A 27,985-nucleotide genomic window follows, 5' to 3' on the forward strand; every position below is an offset into this window, starting at 1 on the left:
AAAGTGCAAGGACCGGCGTAAGGATCCCGGTTCAAGCCCCCGGCTCCCCACCTGCAGGGGAGTCGCTTCACAAGCGGTGAAGCAGGTCTGCAGGTATCTATCTTTCTCTCCCCCTCTCTGTCTTCCCCTCCTCTCTCCATTTCTCCCTGTCCTATCTAACAATGAATGACATCAATAACAACAACAATAATAACTACAATAATAAAAAAGGGCAACAAAAGGGAATATAAAAAAATAAAAATAAAACAAAAAAAAGAGAAATTATCCATCTTCTGTCCTGGATGACGGGTTCATATTCTCCTAGATGAAGACCACACCGGGGCTGGGCGGTGGTACACATGCTGAGCACACAAATTACAGTGTGGAAAGGACCGGGGTTTGAGCCCTGGGTCCACACCTGCGGGGGCGGGGGGTTTGCAGGTGTCTTTCTCTCTCTCTCTCCCTTTGTCTCCCACTTTCTTGTCAATTTCTCTGTCTTTATCCAAAACAAATAAATAAAACATAAAAAATAAAAAGAATAAATAAATCCCAGACTTTAGGAATGCCCCGAACTTGACATGCATATGGTTGTCAAATCACCTTGGGCGTGTTCTTTTTCATTATTAGTGATTCAATACTGACTTACCAAAGTAGAGGGTAATTGGGGTGTAATCCCATACGGTCCCGACCACCAGCATCTGTGTCTTCATTCTCTCTGCTGGAAACTACAGCAGTTCTTCCAAGGCCACAGATATGAGTTGACTTTATCTCTCTCTCTCTCTCTTTCACTCTCTCTTTCTCTCTCTCTGTCTATCTCTCTCTCTCTCCATATATATATATGTGGGGGAGAGAGAGAGAGAGAGAGAGAGAAATTGAGAGGGGAGGGGGAGATAGAGAGGGCTAGGGACAGGGTCGGGCAGTGGTGCACCAGGTTAAGCACACATAGTACAAAGCACAAGAACCCACTCTAAGATCCTGGTTCAAGCCCCCAGCTCCTCACCTCCGGGAGAGGAGGGTCATTTTCTAAGTGGTGAAGCAGGTCTGCAGGTGTCTATCTCTCTCCCTATCTATCTATCTATCTATCTATCTATCTATCTATCTCTTCCCTTTTAATTTCTCTCTGTCATATCCAATAAAATGAAAATAAAAAAGGCTGCCAGGAGCAGTGGATTCATGGGGCAGGAACTGAGTCCCAGTAATAACCTTGGAGGCAAAAAAGAAGGAGGAGGAGGAAGAGGAGGAGATGGTTAAGACAGAGAGAGACATGTAGCTCTCCTTCACCACTCATGATGCTTTGAAGCTTCCCCCCCCCGTAGGTGAGACCCCACATCCTTGAGCACTGTAGTGTGTGTGCTTAACCAGGTGCGCCACCACCTGGCCCCTTGCCTGTTTTTTTTTTTTTCTTTCTAAAGTTCTGCTTTTACTTTCTTTCTAAGTCACTCCTACCCTGCGACCTATTACTACTCCTGGTGATTCCTTTTTTTCTCCTCTTCTCTCTCAGAAACTGTGTGGCTTCCTCTGGTGTTTTCTAGATTGGCCTCCTTTTCAGTGATGGTATAAAAACACGATTCCTGGTGACAAAAGCTTTGGGTCCTGGTGGAATGGGGGTGCAGAGCCCTAGGGTCTTCCTGACCCCTCTTCTTTCCTTTTCTGGGAGTCTGGTCCAAAGCTTTTTGGGGGAGTGCAGAAGGTGGGGGGGAATTCTGGCTTCTGTCATTGCTTCTCTGCTGGACATGGGCACTACCCAGGCCTGTTCTTCTCTCTCCTCTGTTTTCTCTCTGCTTTCTCCCCCTTCTCTGTACCACCGAAGGGCAACCCTGCCACCTGATGAAGATGTTTGCTCCCCATCCCCTCTCCTTCCCCAGCACCTGTGAATCCCAAGTCTCTAACAAGGTCCCAGGAGGTCCTGAAAGTTTTTCCCACCACAGCCTGACAACGTGTTCCAGACAATCCACTGTTACTAGGCGCGTTCTCCCTGTGGCTTGTCCAAATAAAGTCAACCAGCACACGTGCGGAACCTCTTCCGGGGCCCACCGCCTCCCACCTCAAGCTGACTGACTGGTGCGTCTGCACTTAATTAATTGGGCTCGTTGCTGATAGGTGAGCTGATTTGCACCAACAATTAAGTGCAATTACTCAGGTACACCCGTACAGGATCCTAATCTGTTATGCTTGGCAGCTGTAAGCAAACAAAATTAGGGATGCCATCCCCCCCCCCAGGAGGAATGTGCTCTTGTTAATAAAACCAAGAAAGACTTCAAACCTTTTCCGTCTGGTTGGACTCCGTTGACTGAAGCCTGAACACGGAGACCTTCAAAGAGGTCTTGTCACAGAAGCCCTTGCCCCATGTTCCCTGCCTGCTGAGCCCTCCAAACAGTGTGGCGTCTGTTTCTGGAATGTTCTGGATGTCCAGGGTCCAGGAAATGATCTCCAACCCTACACACAGATTTTGTTTTTATTTTGTATCCGTGATTTAATAATGATTAACTAGATTGTACGATAGCAGGCGTTGTAATTCCGCAGTATCCTACCACCTGAGTTCCACGTCTCATCCCCTCTATAGGAAGCTGTCCTGTTCTCTAGAGACAAAATTTATTTTGCAGAAGGTGGAAGGTCTGGCTTCTGTTATTGCTTCTCTGCTGGATATGAGAGTTGGCAGATGGATCCATACCCCCTAGCCTTTTTCTCTTTTTCTCTAGTGGAGCAGGGCTCTGGAGAGGTGGGGTTCCAGGACACATTGGTGAGGTCCTCTGCCCCAGGAAGTCAGTATAGAATCCTAGTAGTGTTTGCAACTTGGTGGCTGAAAGGTGGTAAGATATAAAGCAGAACAAATAGTTTAATAAACAGGAACCCAAAGGTAGAAATAGAGCAGATGAAATTAGGGGGTCTTTGTGCACACAGCTTTTTGAAACTTGTATACTGGGATAGGGAGGTGGAACAGTGCACAAGGACCTAAGTTCAAGTCCTCAGTCCCCTCCTGCAGAGAGAAGCTTCACATGCAGTGAAACAGTGCTGCAGGTCTCTTTTTTTTTTAAAAAAAGTGTATTTTATTTGTGTATATATTGAGTAGAGACAGAGAGAAATAAAGAGGGAAGGCGAGATACAGAGGGAGAGAGAGAACATCAGCAGCATGGCTTCACCTCTTTTTTTATTATTATTATTTTATTTTTGAGAGAGAGAGATACACAGAGAGAGACACCAGAGCACTGCTCAGCTCTGGCTTATAGTGGTGTAGGGGATTGAACCTGGGACTTTAGAGCCTCAGGCATGAGAGTCTGTTTGCATAACCATTATGCTCTGATATCTGATTACTATAAAAAATGGCGACTAATCCCTAGCACTGCAAAAACAGTATCATCTGTTTTCCATCTACTCCATGCCTCGACTTCGCGTGAGCTTAACGTGCAGCTTGGCGATACGAGAATCCGGCATGAAGCCCAGCCAGTCTATCTTGGCGTTACTCTCGATCGCACCCTGTCATTTCACGATCATCTCATAAAAACTGCAGCAAAGGTGGGCGCGAGGAATCACATCATTGCAAGACTGGCCAGCTCCTCATGGGGCGCGAGCGCTTCCACACTACGATCATCCTCTCTGGCATTATGCTATTCCACTGCAGAATACTGTGCCCCAGGATGGTTCCGTAGCCCCCATGTCCACTTGGTCGATTCCAAATTATATTCATCCATGAGGATCATTTCTGGAACCATCCGTTCCACCCCGGTTCCATGGCTGCCAGTTCTTAGCAACATCGCCCCGCCAGATATTCGTCGGGATGCGGCATCATCTAAGTTCATTTCCCACGTCTACGCTCGACAGGACCTGCCAATATACGCGGATATCTTCGCCCACCCTGTCCAACGCTTGACGTCTCGTCACCCAATCTGGTCCCCTATGCCTACACTGAACTTCTCTGTTCCAGTCTCTTGGAAACAGAGTTGGCAGTCAGCTGAGGTAAAGAACAAACACCTCATCACAGACCCCTGCAAGCGTCAACCCGGCTTTGACCTAGCACGTTATGATTGGGCCCTCCTCCATCGCTATCGAACAGGCCATGGCCGGTGCGCCGCTATGTTCCATCGCCGGGGAGCCAGAGACGACCCGAACTGCCCCTGCGGCTCCAGACAGACTATGACCCACATAGTCAACGACTGCCACCTCTCCAGATTCAAAGGAGGTCTCGAAACTTTACATCAGGCTCAACCTGATGCTGTTGACTGGCTACGGAAGAAGGGCAAACGCTAGAAGAAGAAGAACCATTATGCTATCCCCCTGCTCCCCGCCTGGCTTCATGTCTTATGAGGCTCCCACCCTGTAGGTGGGGAGTGGGGGCCAGAACCCAGATCCTTGCTCACTCTCGTATGGGATGTTGGCCTGGTGCGCCACTGTCTGGCCCCTTCTCTCGGTCCCTCTCTTCCCCTTCCCTCTCGATTCCTTTCTGTCTCTATCAAGGAATAATTAAAATATTTTAAAAATCAGCTTTTCCAATATTAAAAAATTACACATAAGAAAAATGAACCAGTGAGTGGATCAGAGTTGGCGATTGCGATCCAGTCTCTGTCACTATGGTTCATTTTATGTTGCCATAAAATGTCAGAAATTCCTGGTCATTTCCCTTGGAGCCAACAAATCATTTTCTTTCTTCTTTCCTTCTTTTCTTTCCTTCTTTTTGAAAGAATTTTTTTAGAGGTTTTTTTAAAAAAATTATTATTATATTGGATAGAGACACAGAGAAACTGAGAGGGTGAAGAGGGGGGAGAGAGAGAGAGAGAGAAAAAAAAAAAAACCTGCAGAACTGTTTAATGGGTCCTGAAGTTTCTCCCTTGTAGGTGGGGACTGAGGGCCTGAACTTTGTAATAGTTTTTCTAAAGATCTTGGTTTTCTGTGTTGAGGAGATGGGGCTTGTTTTCTGTGTTGAGATGCCTTCAGCTGTGATGCTGGCTTGATGGTGAAGCTGAGAACAGGGCAGAAAGAACTGACCACTGTGCCCTCACCTTTCCCATTAGCCAGTGAGGGGGGGGGGGGAGCAGGAAGGCACCAGGGGAGGGGAGTAATTTGTAGAGCTCTTATTTTACAAAGTCATAGCCAGGGTGGGGGAGATAGCATAATGGTTATGCAACCAGACTCTCGTGCCTGAGGTTCCAAGGTCCCAAGTTCAATCTCTAGCACCACCATCAGCCAGAGCTGAGCAGTGCTCTGGGGAAAAAGGAGGAGGAAAGGAGGAGGAAGAAGGAGGAGGAGTCTGGGTAGTGGTGCACCTGGTTGAGTGCACTCATTACAGTGCTCTAGGGCCCTGGTTCAGGCCTCCACACCCCACTAGCAGGGGTGGGAGGAGCCTCACTGATGGTGAAGCAGGGCTGCAGGTGTCTCTCTATATAGCTATATCTATCTATCCCCTTCCCTCTCAATTTCTCTCTGTCTCTATGCAATAAGTAATTAAAAAAAATTTTAAATCAACACATATTATTCAGGCTCACTGGAACAGGGGCTTGGGGAAGTGTCACACTTAACCTGGTGGAGAGACAGCATCTGTCTCACCTCCTTGTCAGGGACCATGTTCTTCTTCTTCTAGCATTTGCCATTCTTCCGTAGCCAGTCAACAGCGTCAGGTTGAGCCTGATGTAAAGTTTCGAGACCTCCTTTAAATCTGGAGAGGTGGCAGTCGTTGACTCTGTGGGTCATAGTCTGTCTGTAACGCGTTTGGCAAAGGACAGCCCCTCAACATTAAGTTGGAGGATTCGAAGAGCAGGACCAACAGCTTGAAAGCTGTCAGGACCATGTGTCTTGTATCATCTGATCACTAAGAGGATCTAAGTGAGTCCCTTCTTAACCTCTGCTGGTCTCGGTGGGCCTCCCAAGCTCACCTGTATGACATCACTCCTCAGACTCCCAACTTCCTGGCTTCCCAGCTCTGCCTTACACCATGTTTGTTTGTTTAATTTGAATCTCCTTCATTCCGTGAGTTTTTACATCATCACACATCCTTGGACTCCATCATGCCAACAACGACTCTCAAACGCTGAAAACTCAATGTTAGCTTCAGAATTCTTAGTGCCGGCAAGTTTATAAGCATAAATAATGGATACAATACCCTCCCGGTTTAAAAAAAAAAATTAAAAGAAAGAGAGAAAGAAAAGGAACAGAGCGACACTATGGGAAAGGCTAGCGTCTCCTCTCTGTCATCAATTTCTGGGGTTCCTTTCACCCTTCCTGTACACGTTACTTAGAAATATGTTCACAGTTAAGACGTAATCAAGATCGAATGGCTTACATTCCACAAGATGCCGTTGACTCTGTTATCATGTCCTGGAGATCTTTCCCTGAGAGTAATTCTGTATTTATCTCATTCCTTAAAAAAAAAAAAAACACTGCAGTAAAGAAGTGGACAGCTTGAGGATACCACAGATAGCTACTGGACCTGAGCAGTGACTTTGTTCTACCCATAGGGAGATCGTTAGCACAAATGCTTCCAATGGATCAACCTGCCAACACCCATGTCTAGCAGAGAGACAATTACAGAAGCCAGAACTCCTATCTTCTGCAACCCCAAAACAAATCTGATCCATACTCCCATTGGGTGAGAAGTGATAGGAGGAAGGGGATAAGAGGGGCCTGAACTCCAGCTCCATCAGCACCCAGAGAGAGAGAAGGAAAAGGGGAGAGATATCTGGATGTAGTAATAGGGTGATATGTGTAGCTTAGAGGGAGAGAGAGGAGCTGAAAGAAAAGGAGGACACGTATGTACAAATGCAGACAGTTGTGGAGATGATGGTTGACTCTGCAACCTGGGGAGAGCTACTATGGTTTACAACGGAGGGATCAGGGATTCGGAACTCTGGTGGTGGCATGGTATGCAACTATACCCCTGTTGACATATAATTTTGTAAATCAATATTAAATCAGTAATAAACTTAAAAAAAAAAGAAAGAAAACACATCCATCCACCTGTCCAACTCACTCTAGAAGCCTGAGACTCATAGCTCAGTCACAGTGGTTTACTTTTGAAAGAGCTTCTTATGTATTTAGGAGAGAGAGAGCAACACAGCTGGAGTACATGAGATGCCAGGGATCAGACTCTTGAGGACATCACGCTTGAGAAAGTCCAGAGTTTCATCCCCTGCACCACTCCCAGGTCTGCTTGTTCATGCTTATTTCCCTGATGGGCTCTTGATTTGGTGGTGGTGGAGGCCTGCAAAAAAAAAAAATTAGTTTGGGGGACCAGGCGGTAGTGCAGCGGGTTAAGGGCACATGATGCAGAAGTGCAAGGACTGGCGTAAGGATCCCGGTTGGAGCCCCCCTGGCTCCTGCCTGCAGGAGAGGGGGTCTCTTTGCAAGCGATGAAGCAGGTCTACAGGTGTCTATCTTACTCTCTCCCTCTCTGTCTTCCCCTCCTCTCCCCATTTCTCTCTGTCCTATCCAACAACAATGACATTGATAACAACAATAATAATAACCACAACAATGATAAAACAACAAGGGCAACAAAAGGGAGGGGGAAGCCTCCAGGAACAGTGGATTCATGGTGCAGGCACTGAGCCCCAGCAATAACCCTGGAGGCAAAAAAAAAAAAAAAAGTTTGGGGGCCCAGGTGCTCTGAATGGCCCTGCCTTCAGGAGACCTGTAGTTTTAAAACCTGTAAATCAGGGAAAGTCAGGCTGGGTTAAATCTCTGGATCCTTGGAGTGGACAAAAGAGACAATGCCTGAACAGAGCCCTGGAAGTGTACGCAGGCTGATCTGGAGATAAGAGAGGCCTAGTCACTTAGAGAAGAGACAATTTAAAGACATGAGCTGAGCAGAGGCTGGGGGTGAGGGCTTTCCCGCTCTGCGTGCAGGTGCAAAGCTGCAAAGAGAAGCTTTCTGAAGTCCTGCTGAAAGCTAAGCGGTGGGTGGAAGCACGAAGGTCGGGCAGCTGGAAGGAAGAATTTCCAGATAAGAAGAAAAATGAATGAGGTCAGCGCTTCTCCAACTTGAACTTGCCCGAGTCACCGGGGCCTCAGTGCGTCCAGTGACTCAGGGGTGCTGGGTTGGGGGCTGAGCTCTGCTTCCCCTTCTCCCAGGTGAGGCTAAGTTACTGCAGAAGGGCAGAGTCTTGGGTGCTTTGGGAGGCCTTAAGCTAGAACTGAGAGAGAGAGAGAGAGAGAGAGAGAGAGAGAGAGAGAAGGAGAGAGAGAGAGAGAGAGAGAGAGAAAGAGAGAGAGAAGGAGAGAGAAAGAGAGAGAGAGGAAGAGAGAGAGGGAGAGGGAGAGGGACAGGGACAGGGACAGGGAGAGGGAGAGGGAGAGGGAGAGGGAGGGAGAGGAATCTGGCATTAAGACCATGATCAAATTCCAACAGGACTCAGACAAAAATCATAGCTTGGCAACAGTGCTGGTTAGGAGAGGATCCTACAAACTGGATCCTCTTAATAAATAAACTTAATAAACAGGAGTGTTTATTAAGCAACTACTAGGTGCAGGTGCTGCTCTCTGTGTTCTGGTGGAGTTGGCATTCTAGCCAAGTCAATATACCAGGAACAATAAATAACACAGCAGTGAATACACAGTGTGAAATAGTAACTCATCCCCTGGGGTAACAGAAAAGGAACTGGATAGGGTAGGATGCTCAGGACAGGCTTCTTTCTCTCTCTTTTTTTTCTTCCTTTCTTCTTTTTCTTCATTTTTGATTTGTGATTAATAGGGGGTTACAAGATTAGATTATGGGGAGTCGGGCTGTAGCGCAGCGGGTTAAGCGCAGGTGGCTCAAAGCACAAGGACCGGCATAAGGATCTCGGTTCGAACCCCAGCTCCCCACCTGCAGGGGAGTCGCTTCACAGGCAGTGAAGCAGGTCTGCAGGTGTCTTTCTCTCCTCCTCTCTGTCTTCCCCTCCTCTCTCCATTTCTCTCTGTCCTATCCAACAACGACAACAACAATAATAAGTACAACAATAAAACAACAACGGCAACAAAAGGGAATAAATAAATAAAATAAATATTTAAAAAAAAAAAAGAAAAAATGTATTTATAAAAAAAAAAAAAAAAAAAAAAAACAAGATTAGATTATGTAGCTCCACACCATACCCACCACCCAGGTTCTTGGTCCCTACTCTCCCACCTCCCAAAGATCACAGCTAACCACCAGAGTTCTCGCAAAGTCTTAGAAACAGTTTGTTTGGTTTTTAAACTTCCTTCATTCTTTTTTTTCTTTTTGCAAGTTCGTGTATTTCATTTCTCTTGATGCCACACATGAATGAAACCACCCAGCAGTTGACTTTCATCTCTTTATTTATTTCTAAGCACAATCACCCCCCAGGTCCATCCATTTTGTCCCAAAGGACATACTATTGTTTGGATTGCAGAGTAGTATTCCATGGAATCTAGATCCCATCACTTCTCTAGCCAGTCATCTGTGGGTGGACATTTAGGCTGCTTCCACTCTTTGGCTGTTGTGAATAATGCGGCTGTGAACACAGGGGTGCATGTGTCCCTTCTAATTAGTGTCTGAGTGTCCACTGGATAAATGCATAAAAGTGTAAGGATCCCATTTCAAGCCCCTGGCTCCCCACCTGCAGGGGAGTCGCTTCACAGGTGGTGAAGCAGGTCTGCAGGTGTCTGTCTTTCTCTCCCCTTCTCTGTCTTTCCCTCCTTTCTCCATGTCTCTCTGTCCTATCCAACAACAAGGACATCAATAACAATAATAACCACAACAATAAAACAACAAGGATAACAAAAGGGAATAAATAAATAAATAAATAAATAAATATTTTTTTAAAAGCATAAAAATGAGATTTCTGGGTCATAAGGAATTTCCATTCTCCTCTATTTAAGGGCCCTCCACAGGGTCTTCCAAAGGAACTACACACCAGCTTGCCCTGGGTGGATATCATTCTTTTTTTTTTGGGGGGGGGGTTCGTTCTTAAGGAAAGTGAGCTAGTGATTTGGATGGAAGGTAAGAGGGAGTCCTCAGGGGTGACGGGATGGGTTAGGAACTTTACTAACAGAGAACAGCTAGTGTGGTTCTCACTACAATACTTCTGAGAGTCCTCTAGCCAGGCCTCTGAGTTTAGCTTTACAGAGAAACAAAAGACCCACAGGAGCTAGGAGACTGGCCAGAGACACCTGCCTCACCCCTCACCCCCAGATGTTCCTTGGAGCAAACTTGAATTCAGGATTTTGGCTGCAATTCTAGTCAGAAGGTCTCGGGCTCTTTAACATCTAAACTGCTGCTGGGGGAGGCCTTTCTCCTGGCTCCTTCTGAGAAGTGTCTCTTCACAGCTTTTCTATTTTGTTTGTTTCATTTTCACTTTTTTAGTGATATATATATATATATATATATATATATATATAGAGAGAGAGAGAGAGAGAGAGAGAGAGAGCTGCAGCACTACTTTACTGCTTGTGAAGCTTCCCTTCTGCAGGTGGGAACTGAGGGCTTGAACTCAGGTCCTTGCACATGGTAACATGTATAGTCTACTAGATACACAACTTCCCACCCTCTCATTTATTTGTGGATTCATTCATTTATGTGTTTACTTATTTATTTAATTTTTTATATTTATTTATTTTCCCTTTGTTGCCCTTGTGTTTTTTTTTTTATTGTTGTTGTTATTGTTGTCGTCATTGTTGGATAGGACAGAGAGAAATCAAGAGAGGAGGGGAAGACAGAGAGGGAGAGAGAAAGACAGACACCTGCAGACCTGCTTCACCGCCTGTGAAGTGACTCCCCTGCAGGTGGGGAGCCGGGGGCTTGAACCAAATCCTTGCCTGTCCTTGCGCTTTGCGCCACATGGACTTAACCTGCTGCGATACCACCCGACTCCCGTATTTATTTTTATATTATAGAATTACATGTCGACAGGTGTTTCAATCCACACCATTCCCACCACCAGAGTCCTGAACCTTCACTCTCCCCACTGCAAGTCACCATAGTTCCCCTAAGGTTGTAGATATGGGCCAACAGTCATCTCTACAACTATCTGTCCACATTTATACATACTTGCCCCTTCTTTTCCTGATTCAATCCTCTCTTCCTCTCTAAGCCACTCATAGCATCGTAGCTACCTCCATATGCCTCTCTCTCTCTCTCTCTCTGGGTGCTGATGGAGTTGGAGTGCAGAGTCCTCTTATCTTCCTCCTATCGCTTCTCCCCTGTTGGGAGTCTGGATCACGGTTGTTTATGGGGAGCAGAAGGTAGGAGTTCTGGCTTCTGTAGCTGCTTCTCCATGGAGCTTGGGTGTCGACAGGTCAGTCCATACCCCAGCCTGTTTCTGTCTTTCCCTAGTGAGGCAGGGCTCTGGGGAGGGGAGGTTCCAGGACACACTGGTGAGGCATCTGCCCAGAGAAGTCCAGATGGAGTCATGGTAGCATGTGTAACTTGGTGTCTGGAAGGTGGCATGACCTAAATTGAGACAAAATGGTTCATGAACAGGAACCAGAAAGTAGGATCAGAGCAGATGAGATTAGGGATTTTTAGGGTAGAAGAAAGCTAGGAGAACCATTTTAGGCATGTTCCTGGGGCACACACCTATGGTAGTTTTGTTTAAGTTTGGTAGCAAGCATCCTCGAGGAAACACTCACGAAAGACATGTCTCTGATGTCTGGTTACTGTAGGGGGTGGCGACTAATCCCTAGCACTGCAAAAACGGTATCATCTGTTTTCCATCTACACCATGCCTTGGCCTCGCGTGAGCTTAATGTGCAGCTTGACGATACGAGAATCCGGCATGAAGCCCAGCCAGTCTATCTTGGCGTTACTCTCGATCGCACCCTGTCATTTCACGAACATCTCATAAAAACTGCAGCAAAGGTGGGCGCGAGGAATCACATCATTGCAAGACTGGCTAGCTCCTCGCGGGGCGCGAGCGCTTCCACACTACGATCATCCTCTCTGGCATTATGCTATTCCACTGCAGAATACTGTGCCCCAGTATGGTTCCGTAGCCCCCATGTCCACTTGGTCGATTCCAAATTATATTCCTCCATGAGGATAATTTCTGGAACCATCCGTTCCACCCCGGTTCCATGGCTGCCAGTTCTTAGCAACATCGCCCCGCCAGATATTCGTCGGGATGCGGCATCATCTAAGTTCATTTCCCACATCTACGCTCGACTGGACCTGCCAATATATGCGGATATCTTTGCCCACCCTGTTCAACGCTTGACGTCTCGTCACCCAATCTGGTCCCCTACGCCTACACTGAACTTCTCTGTTCCAGTCTCTTGGAAACAGAGCTGGCAGTCAGCTGAGGTAAAGAACAAACACCTCATCACAGACCCCTGCAAGCGTCAACCCGGCTTTGACCTAGCACGTTATGATTGGGCCCTCCTCAACTGCTGTCGAGCAGGCCATGGCCGGTGCACCGCTATGTTCCATCGCTGGGGAGCCAGAGACGACCCGAACTGCCCCTGTGGCTCCAGACGGACTGTGACCCACATGGTCAGCGACTGCCACCTCTCCAGATTCAAAGGAGGTCTCGAAACTTTACATCAGGCTCAACCTGGAGCTGTTGACTGGCTACAGAAGAAGGGCAAACGCTAGAAGAAGAAGCCTGAGGTTGGATACGAATATTGTCTGAGAGAATGGTGTCAGAGTGGAGAAAAGGGCTAGAAAGTTGAATTAGGGCAAGGAGTAGCTCACATTCTTGTAAAAAAAAAAATTCTGTGGCTTAAATCCACTATTTACCGCTATCCAACTGCTCCAGGGCCTATATACATATATTTAACACCAGAGCCTGTGTGACCTCTGCGTTCCTGTTGGTCTGAGCTTAGAGCTCATGGTCACATCTGAGGAACATTTCAGGCTGCACTCATTTCAGGGCCAGTCTTTTTTGATTGGCAGGACAGGATACTTTCAGCCTCTCTTTGGAGACGAGGGCTATCCCTACTGTCATTGCTTTATGATAAAGCCAAGGTGCCTGGGAGAGCCCAAAAGACGTTGTTCTTTATGGAAGCGACCAGTAGTAGTGGAGAAAGGAACCCTTTAGAGGTCAAGGCCCATCATATGTGTATATGAATCCAAGGATTCCCTAACTAGGGCCCCAGATGATGAGGTGGTGTGATATTGACCGAACAGGCCATTATTAAGTGGGCCAGTCTCTTGCCCTTATCCAACTTTTGTAGTCCTCTCTTTTTCTGATGATCTTAGACTTTCTCTCAGTTGTTTAGGCATTGAATATCATTTGTTGAGCCCAGCCAGAGTTAGGTTTTGGGGATCTGTCTTCTTTGGGCCTTTCTGCTAGGCTGTCATGCTAATTTGGTCAACCATTATTGAGCACTTGGACTTTGAGTTATATGATGGGCCCTTGTTTATGGATACGTGTACACCTGTATCCAGTCCCCTAAACCCTAGCCTAGTCTGCTATCTGTTACTTAGTTACATGGCATGCCATCTAACTTGGACGTAGGTAGTCCCATGTGTTAGGAAAGATCCCACCAGATTTGAAGAGTTGCGAGGTTGACTCCTCAGGCTGGGTATCTCTGGTGACAGTCCACAGTAGGATTTCAATAGCAGCTTAATGTGGGGTGGCAGCACCACTAGTGATTGGTTGAAGTTGACAAAGTTGGTATCCCGCCTTCTCTTTGTGCTTTCTTATTAAACCTCTCAAGGCTGGGGAGAAAGCACAATGGTTATACAAAAAAGGCTTTCATGCTAGAGAGACCAAAGGCCCCACTTTTAGTCCTTGGCACCACAAAGCAGAGCAGAGCAGTGCTCTGGCAATAAATAAATAATATTCCCAAAAGTGACTATAATTTGTACTTACTGTGTCGTGTCTAAGAAAGCTTAACCTTCCCTACAGTTGCCATATATATATTCCTCTCTGGTTTCCTTTGGAAGTTTAATAGTTTTACATTTGTGTTTACAACCCACTTTGAGCAGACTTTTTTCATGTGTGGTGTGAGTTATGTGTCAATATTGACTTTCTTTCTCTGCTTGGACATCTAGTACCATTTGTTGAAAAGACTTTTCTTTCCTCACAAAATTTCTTTGGCACCTGTGTCAAAAAGATTGACCAAATACATGTGTGCCAACTTAATGAATTCTCTGATCTGTCCCCTGTCCTGTCCTGTAGGCTTCCATTTTCAATTGGCCCAAACTCTCTTGACCGCCACAGTTGATGGTAAGTCTGGCAGGCAGGCAGGATCCATGATGCAACTCTGCTTCTCCTGTCTTGAAAATGTTTTCTGAAGCCTTGACCCCCTTCATGCATCTGCACAGACTCGAGAATCCACGGGTCCAATTCCACTACAATATTTCTGGAATTCATCTCTGCAATTGCATGGAAAGCACAGCTCAAGTTAGGGAGGGGAAGCCATCTTAATAAGTTGTTGAGTTGTCTGAACCATAAACATGTTTTTCTATTTATGTAAGCTTTTCTTCATTTCCTGCAGTAGGACCATGTGGAGCTTTAGAGGCCTCATAGAAGATTTCTCCTTACATTCTTTTATTTACTTCTGGTGCTACTATACATGAGAGTGTTTCCTTCTGTTTTTTTTTCTTGTATGAAATTCTTTTTTTTTAATTTTATTTTTTAAATTTTTCCTTTTATTACCCTTGTTGGTTTTTGTTGTTGTAGTTACTGATGTCATCGTTGTTGGATAGGACAGAGAGAAATGGAGAGAGGAGAGAAAGACAGAGAGGGGGAGAGAAAGATAGACACCTGCAGACCTGCTTCACCGCCTGTGAAGCGACTGCCCTGCAGGTGGGGAGCCGGGGGCTCGAACCGGGATCCCTGAGCCGCTCCTTGCACTTTGCGCCACATGCGCTTAATCCACTGTGCTACCGCCCGACTCCTCTGTATGTTTTTTTTTTTAACACTTTATTTATTTATGAGAAAGATAGGAAGAGAGACAAAGAACCAGACATCACTCTGGTACATGTGCTGCTGGGGATCAAACTTGGGACCTCATGCTTGAGAGTCCAAAGCTTTATCACTGTCACCTCCCGGACCACACTTTATTTATTTATTTATTTTTTAATTAGAGAGAGCTAGAGGGAGAAAGACACAGAGAGAGAACAAGGGAGAGACCAGAGCCTTGCTCAGCTCTGGCTTATGTTGGTGCTGGGGATTGAACTTGAGACCTCAGAGCCTCAGGCATGAAAATCTTTTGCATAACCATTATGCTGCCTCCCCAGCCCTTTTGTATGAAGTTCTATAGAGCTCCTATGAAATAAGTAAATATCTTAAAAATATTTTCTTCTGAAAATGGTGATGTTAATTGCAGTTGTTTTGTTCGCAGATGCTCTTAAGCAGTCTGAGAAAGTGCTCTATTATTTCTAGCTTGGTATATATTTTTATTTTTAAGGGTCGGAAGACTTCTTTTGAAAAAAATTTGGGGGAGTCAGGTGGTAGTGCAGTGGGTTAAGTGCTTGTGGCGTAAAACACAAGGACCGTGTAAGGATCCCAGTTCAAGCCCCCGGCACTCCACCAGCATGGGCGTCACTTCACAGGCGGTGAAGCAGGTCTGCAGGTGTCTGTCCTTTCTCTCTCCCTCTCTATCTTCCCTCCTCTCTTGATTTCTCTCTGTCCTATCCAACAACGACGACATCAGTAACAACAATAATAATTACTGCAACAACAATAAAAAAAAAACAAGGGCAACAAAAGGGAAAATAAATAAATTAAAAAAAAACATTTATTATCTTTGATACAGACAGATAGGAGAGAGAAGGGGGATATAGAGAGGGAGAAAGAGACTGAGAGACACCTGCAGCCCTGCTTCACCACATGTGAAGATTTCCTCCTTGAACCCAGGGGTCCCCCTTGAACCCCGGTCCTTGCACACTGCCATGTGTGTGCTGAACCAGGTGCCCCACCACCTGGTCCCTTGGAAGACTTTTTAAATACTTTACCTACAGCTATTGAAGCAATCCTATGGTTTTTTCCCCCCATTTATTCTATTTTGTTGAATTAAATGTAAAAATTAACTCTAAAAAATTAAGACAAACTTTTATTTGGGGATAAACTCTACTCGATTACACTATGTAAGTACTTTTATCTACTATGTACTCAAATTACTATTATATTGTCAAGGATTTTTATAGCCACAGTTATGAGCAACACTGACCAATAATTGTCTTTCTTCCCTTTTTACAACTTTTAGAGAGTTTGCTAAAGAACACGTACACCTGGCCCACAGCCATGGGAATAGATGTTCCACTGTACACGTGGAGAGTGGATTCCACCCATAAAACAGCAAATGACAGGTGTTGGTGGGGTTGTAGGGGAAAGGGAATTCTGTAGCTGGGTTGGGGAGAATGCGGACTTGTGCAGCCCCTTTGTAGAAAGGAAAGTTCTTACACAAATAAAAAGGAAAGTACCTTATGATCCAGCAATACCACTTTTGAACAAAAGGCATGAAAAGATTCATCAGAAAGAACATATGTGCCCCTATGTTCACAGCTGCATTATTCACAATAGCCAAAGAGTGGAAGTAGCCTAAATGTCCATCCATAGACGACTGGCTAGAGAAAGTACGGGTTATATGTTCCATGGAGTACTACCCAGCCATCAAAAAGATGGTGCTGTGCCCGTTGGAATGAAATGAATGGAATTGGAATTAATGATGCTTAGTGAAATCCGAGGTGAAAGACAGCTACCAGTGGTTCCACTTATATGTGGAATTTAGAGGACTGAAACAGGAATTTACAAAAAAAAAAAAAAAAAGCAACAATAACAAAGACAAAGCCATAAATAGAAGAAGTAGTCAAACTTTGTGAGGACTATGGTGCTTATCATTGAGAGGGTGGGGGCACACTTGGGAAGTGGGTGCCATGTGGATCTATTCCCCTGCAATCTAACCATCTGACAAACTACCATGAAATCACAAATCAAAATAATAATAATCATCAAGTAAACACAGATAACAGAACACTTCCTCTATAACTGAAAATAAACTTGAGTGTTCTCCAGAAAGAAGGGACTTTGAGACACTATTTCTTTCCCTTACAAAGGGCGAGACCCTGGGGCCCAAGGGTAGTGCACCTGGTTGAGAGCACATGTCACAACGTACGTGGACCCAGGGTTCAAGGCCCCAATCTCCACCCAAAGGGAGAAAGCTTCATGAGCAGCTTGGAAGTGCTGCAGGTGTCTCTCTTTCTCTCTTGTCACCCCCTTCTCTCTCAACTTCTCTCTGTCTCTATCCAAAATAAATAAATAAATAAAAATGCTAAAACAAATCAGCAAAAGGAGAAGCCATTGCTTTTTCCTTTTCAGCCCGGGTAAGGGATTTTTCCTGGGATGTCGAGCTCAGGTCTCTGGGTCACAGACTGGACAGCGCACAGGCAGCCAGGTTAAGGTTCACAGGAGGGGCTGGGGCTCCTCACCTGGGCCTGGGTTGTGGGCGGAGCCTCCAGGTGGCCTGGCCGGCCACACTGCCTATGCACATGTGCCCCTCCGCGCTTCCCCACCCCGCTGCACCCCCACACTCCAGGCTGGTTTGCTTTGAAAAGCAAAACACACCAACACAAGCACCCTCATCTGGCAGCCAGAGCAGCAGAGGCTGACAGCTGGCAGCTGGGGGCTCCCCCACCCTCCCAGACCCCTGCACCCCAGGGCCCGCTGGGGAGTCTCCAGACACTGGCTGTAGGGTGTGGGGTGGGTACCGGGGACCAGGCAATAAATCACCCCTTGGGGGGAGTGTTGTCTGGCACTTCCCAGGAGAAAGATATTTATCAAGGCCTGGCCGCCTGCCCTGCCCTCCCTCCACCACCATCATGGACTCCCAGCAGACCCCAGCCAGCGGCCGCACCCCAGGAGCCCTCCAGGATAACCAAAGAGAAGGTCACCAACCCTAGAGACTCTAAGAAACACACCAGCAAAGTCCCTGAGGGGGAAGATGGGGTTCCTGGGTAACCCTCGCCCAGAGAGGCCCAGATAGGGGAAATAATGAGAGACTCCTGATTCGAGACCTTGAAAGCCTGGACAGCCCCTTCCCCCACCCTCAGTCCCCTCCTCCCCAATTTTCCATGTCATCCTTCTCCCAGCAGCCGAAGGTTTGCCCCCACTTTGATCTGCTCCCTCGCTCTGTTCACACTCTGCAAGGCGCCTTCCATAATGTCCCAGGGCGATTTTCCACCTTTGAAGTCCCCGCGCACAGCCCTGCCAGGAGCCGTGCTGGTGTGAGCAGGCAGCCCTGTGCCAAAACTGGAACATCAAGACATCAAAGGAAGGGGACCGGTGGCAGCTCTGTGACTCAGCTCTGCTCCCGGCTTTGCCTCTGTCCGGAGACCTGCTCTGGGCTCTGAGAGTTCTGCTCAGAGAGCTGGGAGGCCTGCCTGGAGGAAGAGTCATTGGTCAGGGGCACAGCTTAACTGGTAGAGTACATACTTTTCCTTGGATGTTGGCCTGGGTTTGAACTCTGGCACTGTCATGGACGACATAGAGGGGAGCTCTGTGGATGATGGAGCTGTGCTGTGATGTCTCTCTCCTCTCCACTCTTACCCACCCACCCCTCAAGGATGAACAAATGGGGTCTGGGGGTCTTTGGGGAGGCCTGGCTGTGGGGGAACAGCAAACAGAACAGACTCTCTGCCCAAAACAACAAATAACTATCGAAAGTAACAAGCCCCATCAAACTACAGCTGAGACATCCGCAGAAACACCACCGCCTCAGCCACCAAGTTGCTGATGCTACCGTGACTCCATCCTGACCTCCCTGGGCTGACAGACAGACGACTTCACCGATGTGTCCCGGAATCTCACCTCTCCAGAGCCCTGCCCCACTAGGGGAAGATAGAAACAGGCTGGGGGTGTGGATCCACCTGCCAACACCCATGTTCGGCACGAAGCAATTACAGAAGCCAGAACTTCCACCTTCTGCTCCTTATAAAGAATTTGGATCCATACCCCCCAGAGGAGTAAATTATAGGGGCAATAAACTACCCCCATTCCACCAGGACCCGAAGCCTTTGTCACCGGGAATCTTGTTTTTATGCCATCACTGAAAGGGAAGTGAGTCGGGAAAGCACCAGAGGAAGCCAGGCACCATTTCTCTTATCTGAGAGAGAAGAGAGAAAAGGGACGACACCTGGAAGAAATAAGAGGTGTAGGTGTGAACTAGAAAAGGTAGCGGTGAAGCAGGGCTGCAGGTGTCTCTCTGCCTGGCTCCCTCTATCTTCCTGTTCCCTCTTGATTTCTGTCTCTACCCAATAAATAATGATGATGATAATAATAAAGATTTTAAAAAGTGACGGCTCTCTTACTGAGGTTCTCTAGTTGACTCATTTTGGTGGCATTACAAGGGGATAAGTGAGGCAGGGCTTGAAAAATGATGTGATGAAGAGAGAGAGAGAGATAGTGTCTCTGCAGAGAGAAAGACACAGACCAAATGGAACGGGAACATCCATGCCTTCTCATCCACGAACAATACCGTCCACAGGATGCTTTGTGCTGTCCTCTTTAATGCCTCCCTCAGCCACCGGCCTCCCAGGATGCCTGGGTTGAGACACATCTCTCTGAACTTCCAGAGAATGACAGACAAGCCAGCGTGAGAAGCAACCCGTGTTGAATCAACCCCAGGCCTTGGCGTTAGTGGGTGACTTGACTCCACCATCCTGCCGCTGCTTTAGTACAAGATAGCCCAAAGTGAGTGCAAAGCTCCCCCACCCCAGTGCTACCACATAGCAAGTGGGGACCAGGGGCTTGAACCTGGGACCTTGGGCATAATTTACATGTCAGGATTGCTTTCTGAATGGAGTCCTCAGTTCCTCCTGAAGGCTTGGGAGCAGATTTGCAGGTAGGAGAGGAACAAGGAAAAACTTAGAACACTTGACATTGGAAGGTGACATCATTGTGATGTCATATCCTGTTACACCCCAGCCCTCAGCCTCCTCTCCAGCAATGTGGGCCTGGCCGGACCTGACCACATCTGTCCAGATCCTTTTCCCAAAGCAAGGAGCAAAGTTCAGCAGTGGGGAGAGGGGGAGGGGCATGGGAAGGGATGGGTTACATTCCTGGCTGTGGAAGCCTCAGGTTCGATCCCCTGCCCCGTCCAGGTACCCTGGTCTCTCTGTAGTAACACAGATATTTGGAAGGAAGAAGGTCAAATTCAAATACTGATCTCACTGACATTGGATCAGAGATTCAGCCACGAGACACTTGGCATTGGGGACCCACAGGGCACAAGGGGGAGCCGGTGGGTTTTGGTGGGACAGAGTACAGGATTCTTTGTTAGATTTTGTTTTGTTTTTATGGTCACCAGGGTTTTGGCTGGGGCTGGGGCTGGGGCTGGGTTCTGGCACTATGAATCCACCACTTCCAGCAGCTATCTTTTCCTTTTTTTTTTCTTTCTATTTTATTAGATAGGACAGAGAGAAATGAAGAGGCAAAGGGAAGAGAGAGAGAAAGAGAGAGAGAGGGGGAATCCATCACTAGTCTGTTGGCTAGAATAAGATACACTACTTGCTTGGGTTTAGGCAGAAGGCCTGGCCCAGGTGTGCAGGGAAGGGTGGGCTCAGGGGAAGTCACTTTACCGTCTGTCTGTGAGACACCATCATGCTGGGTGGAGGGCTCCAACTGGTGTCTTAATCCAGTGGCCTTTCCACTATCAGACTGTGGCCCCTTTTTGCCTTCTGACAAACAGCAACAGAGCACCTCTGTCAGATTCACCCAGAGGTGGCATTAGGTCAGAGGCAAAAACAAAAGTTGTGTTTTCTCCCCGGAGTGGGGTGGGGGTGGGGAGAGTAAACACAACATCCAAGACATTCCAGGTGCTCTGGAGGGTCTTAGACAGGGAGGGGGGGGGGGAGCTGCTAATTGCTTGTTAGTTCAATGGAAGCGTCATCTCGTTATCTCTCTAAGGCCTCTCTGATGTCAGAAATGAGAAGTATGTGGCCAGGAGAGCAGAATGCAGGTCAGGCTCAGACAGTGGCCGGGTTGCTTCCTGGGGCCAGGCGGGTGTGCTGCTGATTGGCCTGAATGCTTGCTGAGGGTCTGTCCTGCTGCTCTCCATGGGAACTCTCAGCCCAGGAGAGAAAGAGAGAGAGAAAGAGAGAGAGAGAGAGGAGAGGAGAGGGCCCTTCAGGTCTCTTACTTTGGCTTGCTCACGAGCCTGGTGCAGGTACCCCAAAGTTTGGTGCTGGCTCATGGGCTTCCTTTCACCTGAGCCCAGCTAGCGGCCCACCACAGACAGGTGAGCAGCCCTGAGCTGGTCTGTGTCCACACACTGGGCTGTTGATGGTATGTCCTTTCATGTCACCAGGGTTGTCACTTGGGCTGGGTGTCCACAGGATGACCCCACTGTTCTCAGTGGCCTTTTTTCTACTTTTTTAATTAAAAAGAAATGTATAGATGTATATATATTTTTAAGTGGGTTTTTTTTAACATTTCATTTTTTAAAAAGTTATTTATTTTATTTTAATGAGAGAGAAAGATAAAGAGACCAGAAAACTGCTCAGCTCTGATTTATGGCCAGCTGTGTGGGGGACTGAACCTGGGAATTTGGAGCCTCAGGCATGAAAGCTTTTATGAAGAGCCATTATGCTATCTCCTCCACCCTTGTTTATTTATTTTAATGACAGAGATACAGAAGAAAGGGGAGAGAGAGAGAATGTCAGAGCCCTGCTCAGCTCTGGCTGATGGTGGTGGTAGGGACTGAACCCTGAACCTAAGAGCCTCAGGCATGAAAGTCTTTGCAGAGCATGATGTTGTCTCTCCAATCATCGATCTATTCTCTCCCTTTCTCTCTCTCTTTCTGAAGAGAGAAACAGAAAGAAATATACAGGTGGTGGGAGAGAGAGACCTATAGCACTGCTCCATGGCTCATGAAACTTTCCCTACCTGCCCCTTAACCAATGTTATTTTGATTTTTGACTTTTTTTGTTTCTTTTTCTTCCTTTCTTTCTTTCTTTCTTTCTTTCTTTCTTTTTCTTTTTTTCTTTCTTTTTTTTTTTTTTTTTGCCTCTAGGGTTGTCACTGGAGCTTGGTGCTGGAACTACAAATCCACCGCTCTCAGTGGCCACTTTTCTTATCTTTTTTTCTTCTTCTTCTTTCCATTTACTAGATAGGACAGATAGAATTTGAGAGGGCAGGGGGAGATAGTGAGAAAGAGAGACACCTGCAGACCTGCTTTACTGCTCATGAAGCACCCCCTCTTGCAGGTGGGGAGCAGGGACTCAAACTCAGGTCCTCCCTCGCTCATGATGGCAAACGTGATTTTTCTTGGAGATGTCGCATTGTCCTTTCCTGTGTAGACCAGAACACTGCTCCGCTTGGGCTTCTGATGGTGCCAAAGTGGAACCCAGAGCCCCTGGGTGGGGGTTGGGCTCAGCAGTGCAAGTCCTGTTCTACACTGAGCCAGCTCGCCAGTGTCATCTTCTCTGAGGCAGACCCAGACTGTGCTTATGTCATGTGCTAAGCACTTGTTCTCGCCAGAGTGCTTCTGCTGTGGGCTGCCACTATGAGTGTATGTGTGTCTGGGGGGTGGGGGTAAGGGTGGTTCTTCCTTTCTCTCTCTTTTTTTTTTCTTTTCTTCTGCCTCTAGGGTTATCACTGGGGGGTCAGTGTCAGCACTATGAATCCACCTCTCCTGGTAGCCATTTTTCCCTTTTTTTTTTTAAATTTTTTTTTTAGTTTCCTTTTGTTGCCCAATTGTTTTTTATTTTTTATTGTTGTTGCAGTTATTACTGTTGTTATTGATGTTGCTGTTGTTATATAGGACAGAGAGAAATGGAGAGAGGAGGGGAAGACAGAAAGAGGGAGAGAAAGATAGACACCTGCAGACCAGCTTCACCGCCTGTGAAGCGACTCCCCTGCAGGTGGGGAGCCAGGATCCTTAAGCCGGTCCTTGTACCTTGCGCCATGTGCGCTTAACCTCCCAACTCCTCATTGTTTCCATTTTATTAGGTGGAACAGAGAGAAATAGAGAGAGGATGGAGGGAGAGAGAAAAAGAGAGAGAGAAGAAGGGAAGTTACGGAACATATAGTCATCAAAGGATTGTGCAGCCATAAAAGAGGATAATATTGTGTCCTTTGGGGTAAAGTGGATGGAACTGAAGAAGACAGTGATGCTCAGTGAAGCCAGTCAGGAGGAGGAGGACAACTACAGGGTGTTTCATTAAATCTTGTTTTAAAAATATTTATTTATTTATTCCCTTTTTGTTGCCCTTGTTTTATTGTTGTAGTCATTATTGTTGTTATTGATGTCGTCACTGTTGGATAGGACGGAGAGAAATGGAGAGGGGAGGGGAAGACAGAGAGGGGGAGAGAAAGACAGACACCTGCAGACCTGCTTCACCGCCTGTGAAGTGACTCCCCTGCAGGTGGGGAGCCGGGGGCTTGAACCGGGATCCTCACATGGTCCTTGCGATTCGCGCCACGTGCACTTAACCCACTGCACCACCACCCTACTCCTTTTTTTTTTTTTTCTTACCACAGCATTGATCAGCTCTGGTTTATGGTAGTGTGGGGGATTGAACCTGAGACTTTGGAGCCTCAGGCAATGAGAGTCTCTTTGCATAACCATTATGCTACCTCCCCTTGCCCCACAAGATGGCCTCAGTCATATGTGGAATATAGACAACTGAGTATACAAATGCGAAAAAAAACAACCCTAAAATATCAACCTATTTTCAAGACTGTGGAGCACTGTAATGGTTATCTATGGAGGATAGGGATGGGGACACAGACCTTTGGTGACGAGAGTGGTGAAAAGAAACAAATAAGTAAAATACAACAAAGAGAGAGAAAGACAGAGATGGAGAAAGACACCTGCAGACTTGCTTCACCACTTGTGAAGCTTTCACCCTGCAGGTGGGGAGCAGGGCTCGAACCCAGGTCCTCAAGCATGTGCACTGAACCGGGAGTGCCAGGGGTGGTGATCTCCGGAACAGCTGGGTCAGAGGACAGGCCGTTTTCATGTGAACACCTGTACCTCAATGGCCCTTGACAGGTGGGGCTTTGTGACTCCCCCAGGCCGTGGCGCTCCCCAGCCCGGTGTTAACTGGCCTCACCCCTCACCCCCACCCACCCAGCCCCGCATCCTGACAGGCACCGAGGGCATCTCCTGCAGTTTCGGTTGCCTGTCTCCCATTATGGGATTGAGCGGCAACCCTGCTCTTTCAAAGTCTTGCTTTGTGCTGGGCTTTAATCTGAAAATACCCTGAATCCTCTTAGAAGTGGGTAGGGACAGCTCTTAAATCTGAAGGATTTGCCTAATGGGTCCCTGAGAAGGAGGTGGAAGCCAGAGCCCCTCCCGTGAGGTGTCCCCCAGCAGACCCATCCCTGAGCCCTCACCCTTGGAGGGGGAGTGTTTAGAGCTGCCAATCCCCCCCTTAGGTCGCCACACCCCAGGACACACCCCAGCCTGAACCATTGGCCCTGAAACTCAAGGGATTAGATTGGGAGGTGACTGGTGAGGGTGACCCACACTTGATGAAATAGATCAGGGGGTCCCTTCTGCACACCCCTCTCCACACACACACACACACACACACACACACATACACACACACAGATTCAGTGCAAGGATGGAGGTGCCCCTTGTCTCCTGGTCAGGTGATCCCTCCACTCTGAAGGTGTAAGGACCCAGCTCTGCCCACCAGAGTGAGGACACCTGACCTTTGTATGTTTCTCCAGGCCCAACTTTCTCTCTGCCACCTCACATCACCCTCTGTCACCAGTGCTGCCTTCAAAGCTGAGGAAACTGGAGCCCAGAGAGGGTTGGTTACCTGCTAGAGTTCACACAGCCAGGGCCGGAGAGACCTGAGTTCAGGCCAGCATGCACCCTGACACTTCCCCAGGGGAGCTCCTGGTGGTCTCCTTCTTGGGGCTCAGAGGTAGGGGACCCTTTCTGGGTCACTGGGGGATGGGTGGTGTGTGTGTATGGAGTTTGGCCCTAACCAGTTGGACCCTTCCAGAACCAAGGACGGGCCTGGACCTTTCCATATGCTCGAAGCAGCTTAGAAAATGGCAGAGTTCTCGCTTCTGATCTTCATCCCCTTGAGAGCCACAATCAGAATCCAGCTGGATGGGAGCTAAACTCCAGTGTTTTATCCATCCACCCCCCACTCCCCCCCCCCCAAAGAAATAGCAAGCCCTGATAAGTGGGCATCCATTCCTGAAATGCCCACACTGTACGTTCACCTCCTTCCCTTGCGGGAGAAAGGGGTCTCCCAAAAGCCCCCCACCCCCACTGTTATCTGGACGGAGAAAGTGAGTCTGGAGGCCTCACACCCCATCTGGACTCCATCAGCGCCTTCCAGGGCAGGATTCCTGTCCCACTATCTGCAGATCAGGAACCAGCAGGGACTTTGAAGGAGGGGCGGGGGCTGGAGACACAGGAGATGAAAAAGGAGCAAGGGGTCTTATCTGTCCCCTGAAATCAGATTGGGCCTGGGGGGGGGGGGTTTCAGGCTTCTGGCAGACAGTCTCCAGCCCTCTCTGTTGCCAGAGGACACAGAAGAACGGACCCCTGATGATACCCCCACTCACATGCTGTGTACTCACCCTTACTCATTCTTCTCCCCCCCTTTCTTTCTTTCTTTCTTCCTTTCTTTTTTCTTTCATTTATTTCCCTCCTCTGGCCTATTAGTTAGAGCAGCTGACAGGCTCCTGTCTCTCGCTCAGTCTTGTGACCAGCTTTGGGGAAGAGGACGATGACCAGCCCCACCTCATAGACGAGGCCCAGAGAGGACAAGTAACTGGCCTGGGGTCCCACAGCTTGGGGAATGGCAGAATTGGGGTCATCTTCAACCTTCAGGTATGTGCTCTGTCTGTTCTGTTCCTTTGCCTACCAAGTACATCCATTTATTCTGTTCCCCCTTGGTTGGTGTGTGGAATTATCTTTAAAGAAAATAAATCAATACCCCTAACAAAGAAATTTTTAAAAAGAAAATAAATAAATATATAAATAAAATATTTTGTTGATTCATTGGTTGATTGGATAGAGACAGAAATTGACAGGCAGGAGGAAATAGAGAGGAGAAGAGAAACAGTCACCTGCACCACTGCTTAGCTGTTTGGGAAGCTTTTCCCCTGGGGGTGGGGGGGTGGGGGGGCTTGAGCCTATACGGAGCGTGGCCTGGTGTTCTCTGTGCCGGTGGCCAGGCTAGGGGGTTGCCTCGGCCAAGGGAGTCTTGGGATGGACTTAGGGCAGCTATAGAAACTATTCAGAGGGGCCTAGCAGTGGAACACCTGGTAGAGAGCACATGTCACAGTGCACAAGATACAGATTCAAGCCCCCAGTGGGGAAGCTTCATAAACAGTGAAGCAGTGCTACAGGTCTCTCTCTCTCTCTCTCTCTTTGTCTGTGTCTCTCTCATTATTTCCTCTCCCCCTCTCAATTTCTCTCTATCTCTATACAATATAAATAAACAAATATTTTTTATTAGAGAAATGTAGGCCTCCGGGTGGTGGCACAGCAGGTTAAGCTCACATGGGGCAAAGCGCAATGACCAGTGCAAGGATGCCGGTTCGAGCCCCCAGCTCTCTACCTGCAGGCAGGGTTGCTTCACAAGCGATGAAGCAGGTCTACAGGTGTCTGTCCTTCTCTCTCTCCTCTTCTCTGGTTTCCACTCCTCTCTCGATTTCTCTCTGTCCTATCTGACAGCAATAACAGCAATAATACTAACAACTACTACAGTAATAATAACAATAGCAACAATAAAACAACAAGAGCAACAAACTGGGGAAAAAAATAGCCTCCAGGAGCAGTGGATTCGTAGTGCAGGCACCAAGCCCCAGCAATAACCCTGGAGGAAAAAAAAAATGAGAGAGAGACACGTAAAAAAAAAAAAAAAAAAGGTTGAGAGAAAACAGATCTTGGGGAGATGTCTTTTGAGGTTTTAGGTGTTGAGTAAAATCCTCCTTGAACTTGGAACTGGGGCATCAATACAACCCCCCATCCCTTCTCTTTTCTCAAGACCCCCTGAGCTCCTTCCCTTACCCATGTCTCTGCTGTCACGTCTCCCTCCTTTCTAGATCTTTCTCTCCTGCGGGCAGCATTGGGGCACCAAAGGACCCTCACTTCTGAGCCAGCTTCATCCACTCTCCTCCTCCTGCCCCTGATGCAGGTTGGGGGTGAAGGGACGCTCAGGATACCGGCTCTGTGACTCCCCCCGCCTGCCCACCTTGGAGTAAGGGGAGGCACGGGGTGCCTGTCCTTCACCATCTGCCTAATTCCTTTGTGTTTCCATTTGGGACCCAGCTTTGCCCATGCATTCACCCTTTGCTTTGGGATGTGTGTGTGTGTGTGTGTGTGTGTGTGTGTGTGTGTGTGTGTGTGTGTCTCTCTTTCTCTCTCGTTCTGTCTCTCTCTGTGTGTCTCTTTCTCTCATCCTGTCTCTCTGTCTCTGTCTCTCTCTGTTTCTCTCTGTCTCTCTCATTCTGTCTCTCTCTCCCTTGTCTTGAAATCTGCAGCTAAGAAAGATAAAGTGCAGGGGGCCAGGTGGTGGCATACCTGGTTGAATGAACACTTTACAGTGTGCAAGGACCTAAGTTCAATCCCCCAGTTCTCCCCCCCCCCGCAGGAGGGAAATCTTAGCAAGCGGTGAAGCAGGGCTTCAGGTGTCTCTGTCTCTCTCCCTCTCTATCTCCCCACTCCCCTCTCAATTTCTCTGTCTCTATCCAATAAATAATAACTAAAAATAAAAGAAAGGAAAAAGCAAAGAGAACAGTCAGAGCACAAGTCACCTCAGTGCCCCAAGACTGTCCTCTTGTCCAGACTCTCAGGATCCCCCAAGAGAGGAACCCAAGTTTTTGTCCTTACCACAGGCCAAGCATCCTACCCATCTTCTGAGGTGCTCGGCCTCCTTCCTACCGTTCCTCCTTTCCCTCCACCTGACAAGGGATGCCTGTTTCTGCTTTTGCAAAATAAAATTTTTTAAAAAAATAAGCATACGTTGAATTCAGCTTCCTCACCCCATCTTGGAAGGAGCTTGAAGGAATCCTGTGAAGTAAGATAAGTCAGAAGGAAAAGGATGAATATGGGATGATCTCACTCAGACAGAAGTTGAAAAACAAGAATAGAAGGGAAAACACTAAGCAGAACTTGGACTGGAGTTGGTGTATTGCACCAAAGTCAAGGACTCTGGGGT

General features: G+C 47.6%; 1 long non-coding RNA gene across 1 annotated transcript; it reads left to right on the forward strand.

Moving 5' to 3' along the window:
* Positions 1-6,814: 6,814 nt before the first annotated feature.
* On the forward strand, positions 6,815-27,968 carry LOC132540337 (uncharacterized). The gene is made up of 3 exons (XR_009551490.1): positions 6,815-7,111; positions 25,483-25,650; positions 27,823-27,968. It is a non-coding gene; the product is annotated as an uncharacterized LOC132540337 (long non-coding RNA).
* The last annotated feature ends 17 nt before the right edge of the window (positions 27,969-27,985 follow it).

This window comes from Erinaceus europaeus, chromosome 9 (assembly GCF_950295315.1).
Source record: "Erinaceus europaeus chromosome 9, mEriEur2.1, whole genome shotgun sequence".
NCBI classification, from domain to species: domain Eukaryota; kingdom Metazoa; phylum Chordata; class Mammalia; order Eulipotyphla; family Erinaceidae; genus Erinaceus; species Erinaceus europaeus.